At 33.0% G+C, this 8642-nt stretch overlaps 1 long non-coding RNA gene across 1 annotated transcript; it reads left to right on the top strand.

Moving 5' to 3' along the window:
- Positions 1–6845: 6845 nt before the first annotated feature.
- Positions 6846–7757, top strand: LOC148878603 (uncharacterized). Its single transcript, XR_016103131.1, has 2 exons — positions 6846–6975; positions 7335–7757. It is a non-coding gene; the product is annotated as an uncharacterized LOC148878603 (long non-coding RNA).
- The last annotated feature ends 885 nt before the right edge of the window (positions 7758–8642 follow it).

Here is an 8642-nt window from a genome sequence, read left to right as displayed (position 1 = left end):
ATGACAAAGATTGAGGGAGAAGGAGATATCGACCAAGATGGAGAGAGAGAGAGAGAGAGAGAGAGAGAGAGGTTTTTGATTTGGTTACAGATTGAAGTTGAGAGAGTGGGAAAGACAGAGGGAGCGGGAAATCTAGAGATGACTGTGAGAGTGAGAGAAGAGAGGAAGATCAAGAGACAGAGGGAGTGCGAGAGAATCTGAAAACCTATTTTCGGTATAGGTTTTTTGTTGTGTTCAGTCCCATATTGGAAACAACCACATAAGCCTCCAATGACATGGTGGGGGATTTTATAATATGAAATGTAGAGTTGGTTGTCAAAGTTTTGTTGGTTTCTCCTGCATCATATTTTTAAATGTACAACTGACTTGGACTATAATTTTTCCTTTAAATTATATATTCCATTTACATTATATAAAATATTTTTTTTACTTATTACACTTAATTTTTGTTTGTATGGTATCTTTTGGCTCAAACCACTAACCCACCATCTAAAAATAAAAATTCTTTGATTTCTAGGTTGGCATTAAATTTTGTATTACATTTTCATCATTGATAAAACTTATTTTTGTTCAATATAATGAATGTACAATATTAGAGATATACCCAATATTTTATTTTTTATAAATATATAACATTAGATATGTGCCCAAAATTTTCTCTATCTTTTTATTTTTATTTTTGTGAATCTTTGTATTTTCTATTATTATTATTTTTTATTTGACTATTACATCATTTCATTTCTAGGTAGATTTTGAATTTGGCATTCGATTTTCCTCATTAATAAAAATACTTCTTACATTTCATAGTTATTTCTTTTAATTTTTATTATTTAATTATGGCATTATTTATTAATCCATTTGACCCCAAATGGTCTAATTGCTTACCCACCACCGGAAGGGAAGAAAATGGTATTCTTTTCAAATTGATTTTCAAAATATTTATTTTTATACTATTAAAATTACTATTGTGGATTTAATTACAAGAATTTAATGATGAGAAAAATATATCTTAAATATAAGATTTAATGAGAGAGAATAGAAAAATATTTTTATTTCCAATTGATTTTAAATTTTACATTCCATTTCCATCATCAATAAAAATATTTCTTATTTATCATACTTATTATTGTCTAATATGTATGTTAAAAATGTTCCCAATTTTTTTAATTTCTATTTTTTTCATTTTATCTATTTTTTTAATTTTCTTATTTAATCGTGGCAACATGGATTAACCCATTTGACCCAAAATGATTTAATTTCTTACCACCACCTAGATGAAAACACCATTTTTGCTAGGTAGATTTTAAGTATGACTTAATTAATAGAACTTAATGATGAGAAGAAACAAAAATGACTTAAATGTATGATTCAATGAACATGAATGCAAGTTGATATTAAATGTTGGATTTAATGAGAGAGAATTGAATGCATTAAATATCTTTAAATTACCTCTTTTCAACTCATTTAATATCAACAACCGATTACCCTATTTGCCCTCATTTTTTATCAATAAATTTAAATATAGAGGAGTAAATTTTGTCCCTAGAAATTTTCAAAAATATTCTTGAGGCCATTCATACTTTTTAAAGTAATATAGATTTTTTACATTGTTTCATTTAGTGGTTTGGTTGGTAGAAGAAATTTGATTAGTACTACTTAGATTTTATTGAGCGTTATTAATTTGTTTAATTTGATATCACCAATAGTCATTATTTCTTTTAATCAGTGTTATTTAACTTTACCAATAGGTTATGAGTCCACCGTTAGACTTTCATTTTCTTGTTATTTTAGCCTCTAGAGTGAGTTTTGTTATCTATAGAATATTCTTGGTGCCATCTTGAGGTCAACGTGCATCAGTAAGATAGTTTAGTTATTTGATTTGCTTGCACCCTCCTAATTAGTCATTATAAGTTTAATATAGTGTTCTCTCCTTTAGTTTAAGACAATCGAGGTTCCTAATTGATTAGATCATTTGCTTACATATCCAAGCTAATCAATCCAACCCTCTTTTTTTCACATATAAAATAAGAAATCTCCTTAGAAAAGTTGTTTAGGATTTTACGGTCGATATTCTCAAGGTTGCATTTAGAAATTTATCATAATCATCTTATTATGGGTAGGATATATATTCAATAGCTAAAATTGTGCTTCTAGTTTGATAGCCATCCAATTTTCTAACCAATAATGCCTTTCTATTATGAGATTTCTTTTTGCAAATATCTGATTCTTGATTTCTTGACTACTTTTTTCACATAGTTTCTTTTCCTTATTTGTTTATGAATAATTCTTTTCATGTTAGTTTAGATCTTTTTCTCTTACTTGTGTTATGTTTGTTAATTTGAATTATGCTTCTAAGAATTATTTTAATGTCCAAAACTTATAAATTTTATTTGGAATATTGGCAAAATAAAGGCTGGTTTAACTGGACGTGTGTGGGATGCTTAACACCTTCCCACACCATAACTTGGTCCCCGGACCTTAAGAATCTCACCTCTATTAAGTTACGAGTCACTAAGAAAACAAAATTGTTTTCCTTGCAAAATCTCAGGTTTTCCTTAGGGGTGATCATTTCAGCCTAGCCCAGCCCGAAAATTTCGGGCTTGGGCCTCGGTTTTGTGTTCCGGCCTGGCCCAAGCCTGGGCCGGCACACATATATTTAAACTTACACATTTTGTGTATAATGTATACATGTTATTTTATATTGTATTATATATTTTATATATAAATATTATAACATGACATCTATAATTTATATTATATACAATATTTTATTATAATATATAAAATAAAAGTTTATATGCATGTTATGTCATTTAATATAAAATATTATAGATATGTAATGTTTTATATATGAAAGACATTGGCATGGAATCAGGCCCGGCCCAGCCTGGGCCCATGTAGACTTGGGCTAGGGCTTATGTTATAGGCCTGAAACCCTGGGCCAGGCTAGGCTTGGGCCTAAACTATAGCCCTTATCATAAGTTCAAAGCCTGGCCCATGATCACCCCTAGTTTTCCTAAATTCCTGAATTCCCAAAAATTTAGGTGGTGACACTATTCCTTTTCCATCCCCTCTTTGTATCAAATAGCTACAACACGCACACACATGCACACCCACATCCATTTGATCAAAGCAAAATGTAATTTTGTTTTTAGGTAAAATCAATATATTGATGAGAGTAGGGGTATTAATGGACTGGTTTTGGTTTGATTACTGTCCAAATCAAAATCAATTTGAATGAATTGGACGAACCAATAAAACATATTGAATTAGACTAGTTCAAAGGTCCAAAATATTGATTGGGTTGGATTGGAACTAATTCATCCATAATAGATTTATATTAGATTGGGTCAGATTAAACCAATATCCGGTCCACTCATAAAAAATAAGAATACACGTGTAAATAAAACAGGTTTGAATTGGAACAAATATAAGTTAAACCCAATTTGATGGTTAAATTAATAAATTCAGCCCTTTACAGTAGAAGCCTCAAATGTCTGTTAAACTCTCGTGGTCCATGCACCCTCTATGCAAGATTCGATATATTTGATACAATTGATATTGTGTAGATATTAATGATTCAGTTGCATACATGTATATATATTTGCATGTTTGGAGTGATGAAGCAGTATAAATAGCAATAGGTATCACACCTCCACCCAACGTCAACAACCATGTACGGCTTTCACCTGAAGTCTTTTCCATATCTTTCTCTTTTATCATTTTCTATACATATTTAGAGAAAGAAATGGTAGGGTCTCGTTTTCTTTGTCTTCTTTTCATCCTTTCTCTCTATTCTATGTTTTTGTTGAATTAAGAGGTCGGTTTTATGGCTTTTGATTGATAAAGGGATTGTTTGCAAAATTTGTTGAGAAGCTCTTTTGGTAGTTTTGATAGTCAAAAGATGTATTGAGTTTTTGTATGAAGGTTTGAGCAGCTCGAAGCTCGTTTGGCTATCGCATGTTTTTTTATCCATCTTTTCGTGTTTTTTTTTTGTGCGAAAATAAAGTGAGAAAGACACGAAAAACTCCATTTGGAATTTCCTGAAATCAGTCCAAAATGGGTTTTTCACATCTTTTCGGCACACCGACTTTTGACGGCTATATCTGTTATGAACCAAATGGTAAAAACCACAGTATGGTTTGCCCAACTTGTAAACAACTGAAAGACCGCATAAAAAGACATGCCAAAATGGGCCAAAGTCTTTTCAGTATATATATACCAGAAAGACTTTATCAAAACCTCCATGAATTTTGATAAAAACCAACCTGATTGATTATCACTGGTTGATTGGTTACATCATTTCTCAGCTTTACTTTAGTTTTACAAACTGAAAGAGAGAGAGAGAGAGAGAGAGAGAGAGAGAGATGCTAACTATAATCAGCATTATTCATCTAGTTGAATATCTGGTTAAAAAAAAAAAAAAGAAATTATAACCAGATTTATTCATCCCCCCCCTCCCCCCCAAAAAAAAGGCAAAGAAAGGCATATATACCAAATACTAAAACAATACTTGATAGAAATGCTAATTATCTAAGGGTCTGTTTAGTTCGTAGTCAGAATCAGAATGGTCTATTCCCATAATCTGTTTGGTTAAGATATGAATAGAATTGAGAATTGAAATCAATAGAAATGATATTTCATTCCCAATAGAAGGGCAAGGAATGATCATTCCTTCAAATGGAAAATGTTATTCCATCAAGAATAAGAATAAAATTACAATTCTATCCAACCAAACAATTGGAATCAGGATAACCATGCTGATTACGATTTCAGATCCCTATTCAACTATTCCCACGAAGCAAAGGGGGCTAAAAGGTTTAGCGCCAACTGAACCTGCACTTGGAAAGAGCAAATTAGCACGCAAAATCACATATGTAGTAGACTTATACCAGATCGTCCTTTTCCTAGGAATATTTTACCAAGAGTCGTTGTCATCATTCAATTCCCATTAACAGCTTGTAGCAATTGTGACAATCAAGCAAACCAAACCGAATGGACTGGATAGATGCTTTATTACTTAATTAATCCATTCTTTTGTCCTGTACTTCTGTTTGATTTTGACGACAAATTATTTACATGGCTGAAAACCTTAAGAATTTGAAACTGGTGAATCAACCAAATCAAACACACAATGAAACAATTAATGCTGCAAAAATTATATTGCACCCGGCTGTTAATTGGAATCTGATTCCACAGCAAGTAAAATATCAACAAAGGCGCAGTTTGGACGGAGTATAAATACAAATATATAGGATATAAATACATTGAAAATAATATAAAATATAAGGTTTTACACTCTACACATTTACATTTTTTGTACTCCTTCCAAACTGAATCAAAAACCCGAGACAAAACTCAGAACAGGGGTATCAGAAGCCCAAGCCTTCAACCCAGGATGTGTAATCATGTATATATTGGATGTAAGCTCAAACATCACCGAAGAATCCTTTGCCTGTTTAACTCATAACCCAAACTCTCAACCCAATGTTATCAATTAATACAGTTATAAAAGTCATCCCAACCAATGTTTTTAAACTGTCATTTACTTGGATGATGGGATCGTTTGGGAACCGTTCAGGCATGAGGCAACTGATTTTGTTTTACCCTAAACTCAGTTCCTAGCCAAAAATTATTGATTTTGTCAGCGATGGGTAGTCAAATCGTCAATCTGTTTGTCTCATTCAATGGTTTTGACTATTTTATTTTTTTCATTGAAACGGTCCATCCATTAGAATCAGACGGTCAAAGCATCAACTCAAAAAATGTGACTAGGAATGGCAACGGGGCGGGTTTGGGGCGGGGCATCCCTCCCCATCCCTACCCCAAAGTCACGATACCTTGCCCCATACCCGCCCTGTCCCTGGTGGTGGGGCGGGGCATCCATTTCCCATCGAGGATGGAGAATCCCCGAATTTTTCCCACTCCAAGGCAATTACTTAAAAATTATCTATTTTATGGATAATTTATACATAAAATATAGGAGCTTGGGGGTATTTTAGAATTGAATTATAATACTTTAGGGGTAAGTCAAAAATAAAATTATGGGATCCTAGGATTTTAAAAATTTAGGAAAAACTTAGATATATTTTACTAATTTACCTTCGGGTTTAGGGCGAATTTGGGAAATTATATACAAACTCATCCCCGCCCATACCCGATTCGGGAAAAAATTATTTTCCCCATCTCCGCCCCATTCTTGTTTCTGGTTGGGAAAAACCCGCTCCAAACGAGGCGGGGCCCCGATTTTACAAGAGAAATTGCCATCCCTAAATGTGACCTCCATTGCGGAAACAAAAATGTTAAAAGAGAGATTTAATAAAAACGTTATGGGCTAATTAAGAGGGTATCTGATAGCATTAATGTTTCAAAAAAAATGGTGGTTGTGGTTGTTGTTGTATTAATCACATAGAATCACAGACATTAATGTTGTATTTGTGGTCCATTTTTTGAACTTCACACATTGTCTGTTTGCCGTGTGATTTGCGTTAATAACGGGCTGAAGTGGCTGAAATGAATGGCTTATTTCTGTTTCAGTGGATAAAATAACTAAAAGAAAATAAAATAGATGAATGAATATTAATCTCTAAAAGACAAACAGAACAAGTCATCCAATTCAGACATTTCAGCAGTCCTCAAAACAGCCCCTTAGAGAAGAAGCCTCTAGGCTCTAATGGCTGTTTTTCAGAAATAATAAAAAAATACAAGCAAAAACTTCCACCCACCCTGATATTGTCTGTCTTTGATACACCTACAATATGTATGTATACGTCATCTCTATTCTCTATTTCCATTTTTGGACTGATCAACCAATATAAATAACAGACCACCTTCACCCAAGATTTTACAACACAGCTTAATTTCTATCGTATCTTGTGATCATTCTCTATACAGAGAAAAAAATGGCAGGGCCTCGTTTTGTTGCTCTTCTTTTCATCCTCTCCCTCTTCCTCCTTGCTTGTGCTGAATCAAGAGGTTTGTTACTACTTAATTAAAACGTAGTTGCGCTTCATTTCATTTCAGAATGTATCTGTTTGTTTTAAATCATTGTTAGTTATTTTATTTCAGAATGTCTCTTCTGTCCACGAAAATTCTACCTATGTCTACCTATAACATATTATTCTCGTGAATTAGAAATATCTCTCTCTATATAATATTATGTAGGATCGGGGATGAGATGTTCTCTATGTATAATTACAATATTATGTGGGTAAATGTTCCTAACTCACGGGTGATAGTGTATTGTGGGTAAACATGGGCAAAGTTCTTGTGGACAAGAAATCCAGAGTGGATATGATAAAATGGTTAATTTTGAAATAGTGAGATAAATGTAGGAATAAGCAAGGAGAATGGTGATCCTAGCAGCGACTGCGACTTTGTGGGGACGTGCAGGACGAAAGGTGACTGTATCAAGCAATGCTCTCAGCTTAGGCACTACTACACTACGGCCGCTATTTGCGTTCCCTATGGTTCCTCATTAACCTGTTGCTGCATTAATGCTTGATCATCGATTCCTTCAATAAACTTTTTATTGATTTGGGTTTTGGTAAGGTTTATTGCTGGTAGTAGCGGAGACTTGGGATCGAATTCTGCCTGTACCTAGGTTGGGAGATGGGCTACCTCCCATTGTGTAGCCTTTCAAAAAAAAAAAAAAACAATTAAGGCCTTGATCGCATATGAAATTTGTCCATACCTGAAAAAGATAAAACATTTTGAGAGAGAGAAATAAAAAACGTCAAAAGATACATTTTCTGAGACGGGCAGATTTTTGAGAAACAATAAAACGTTTCGTTTTTTTATTGTTTTAATTTTTGAGAAAACGGTTAACCAAACAACATATACCGATGTATTTGATGTGGTATTGTTTTCTTAGAAACAATAATGGAACCAAATACCACCTTAATTTCTTTTGACAATATGCTATGGAAGTTTAAATGGAATCTGACATGAGAATCCTCATCTCCTAATTCTGAAACTCATAGACATGTTCCACTGATCATGTTTTTATGTTGTTGTAATTCTCTTATGAGATTCAGTGGAAATGTCCATAGATTCTATTCCTACCATTTGGATGTGGCGATGCAAATTACGTTTGATTGTCCAGTTTTGTAATAATTGTTGGATATTTGAAATGTGATATTGGTTGAATTTTCCATTTTTAGGTTGAAAATATATCAAAATTTGAATAATGGCTTTTACTTGATCAACGTGGTGTGGGGTCTTGGTTTCTAGTGATTCATAGTGGATTTCTTTTTATAGGCAATGATTCATGGTGGATAATGAGTAACTAGCAGAAAGGGAAGGCAAGGAAGTAATTTCGAATAATTCTTTATTGAATAATTGGGAGATTAAAAATGAAGGAAAAAGTTAAGTATAAACCCTAAAGGATCAAAACAAATTTAATAGGTCGGTTATGAGTTCCTTGAAGTTTTCATGATTTAATTATTATATCAAATAAAAGATAAATCAATAAGTCTTTCAATTCTACAATTTGAGCCATTGTCAAACGGCCCCTAAGCCTCATATAAGACTTTATTTCATTGATTAAGTAGTCTGTTTCGTTTATTTTAGTTTTCAAATGATACAGGCTACTAATAAGCTGGCCTGCTACGCTCCAAATTACAAGAGGAAACGAGCTATAC

Source organism: Nelumbo lutea, chromosome 1, assembly GCF_056320005.1.
Source record: "Nelumbo lutea isolate HS-2025 chromosome 1, American lotus-T2T, whole genome shotgun sequence".
Taxonomy (NCBI): Eukaryota; Viridiplantae; Streptophyta; class Magnoliopsida; order Proteales; family Nelumbonaceae; genus Nelumbo; species Nelumbo lutea.
This window is presented reverse-complemented; position numbering and strand designations above follow the sequence as displayed.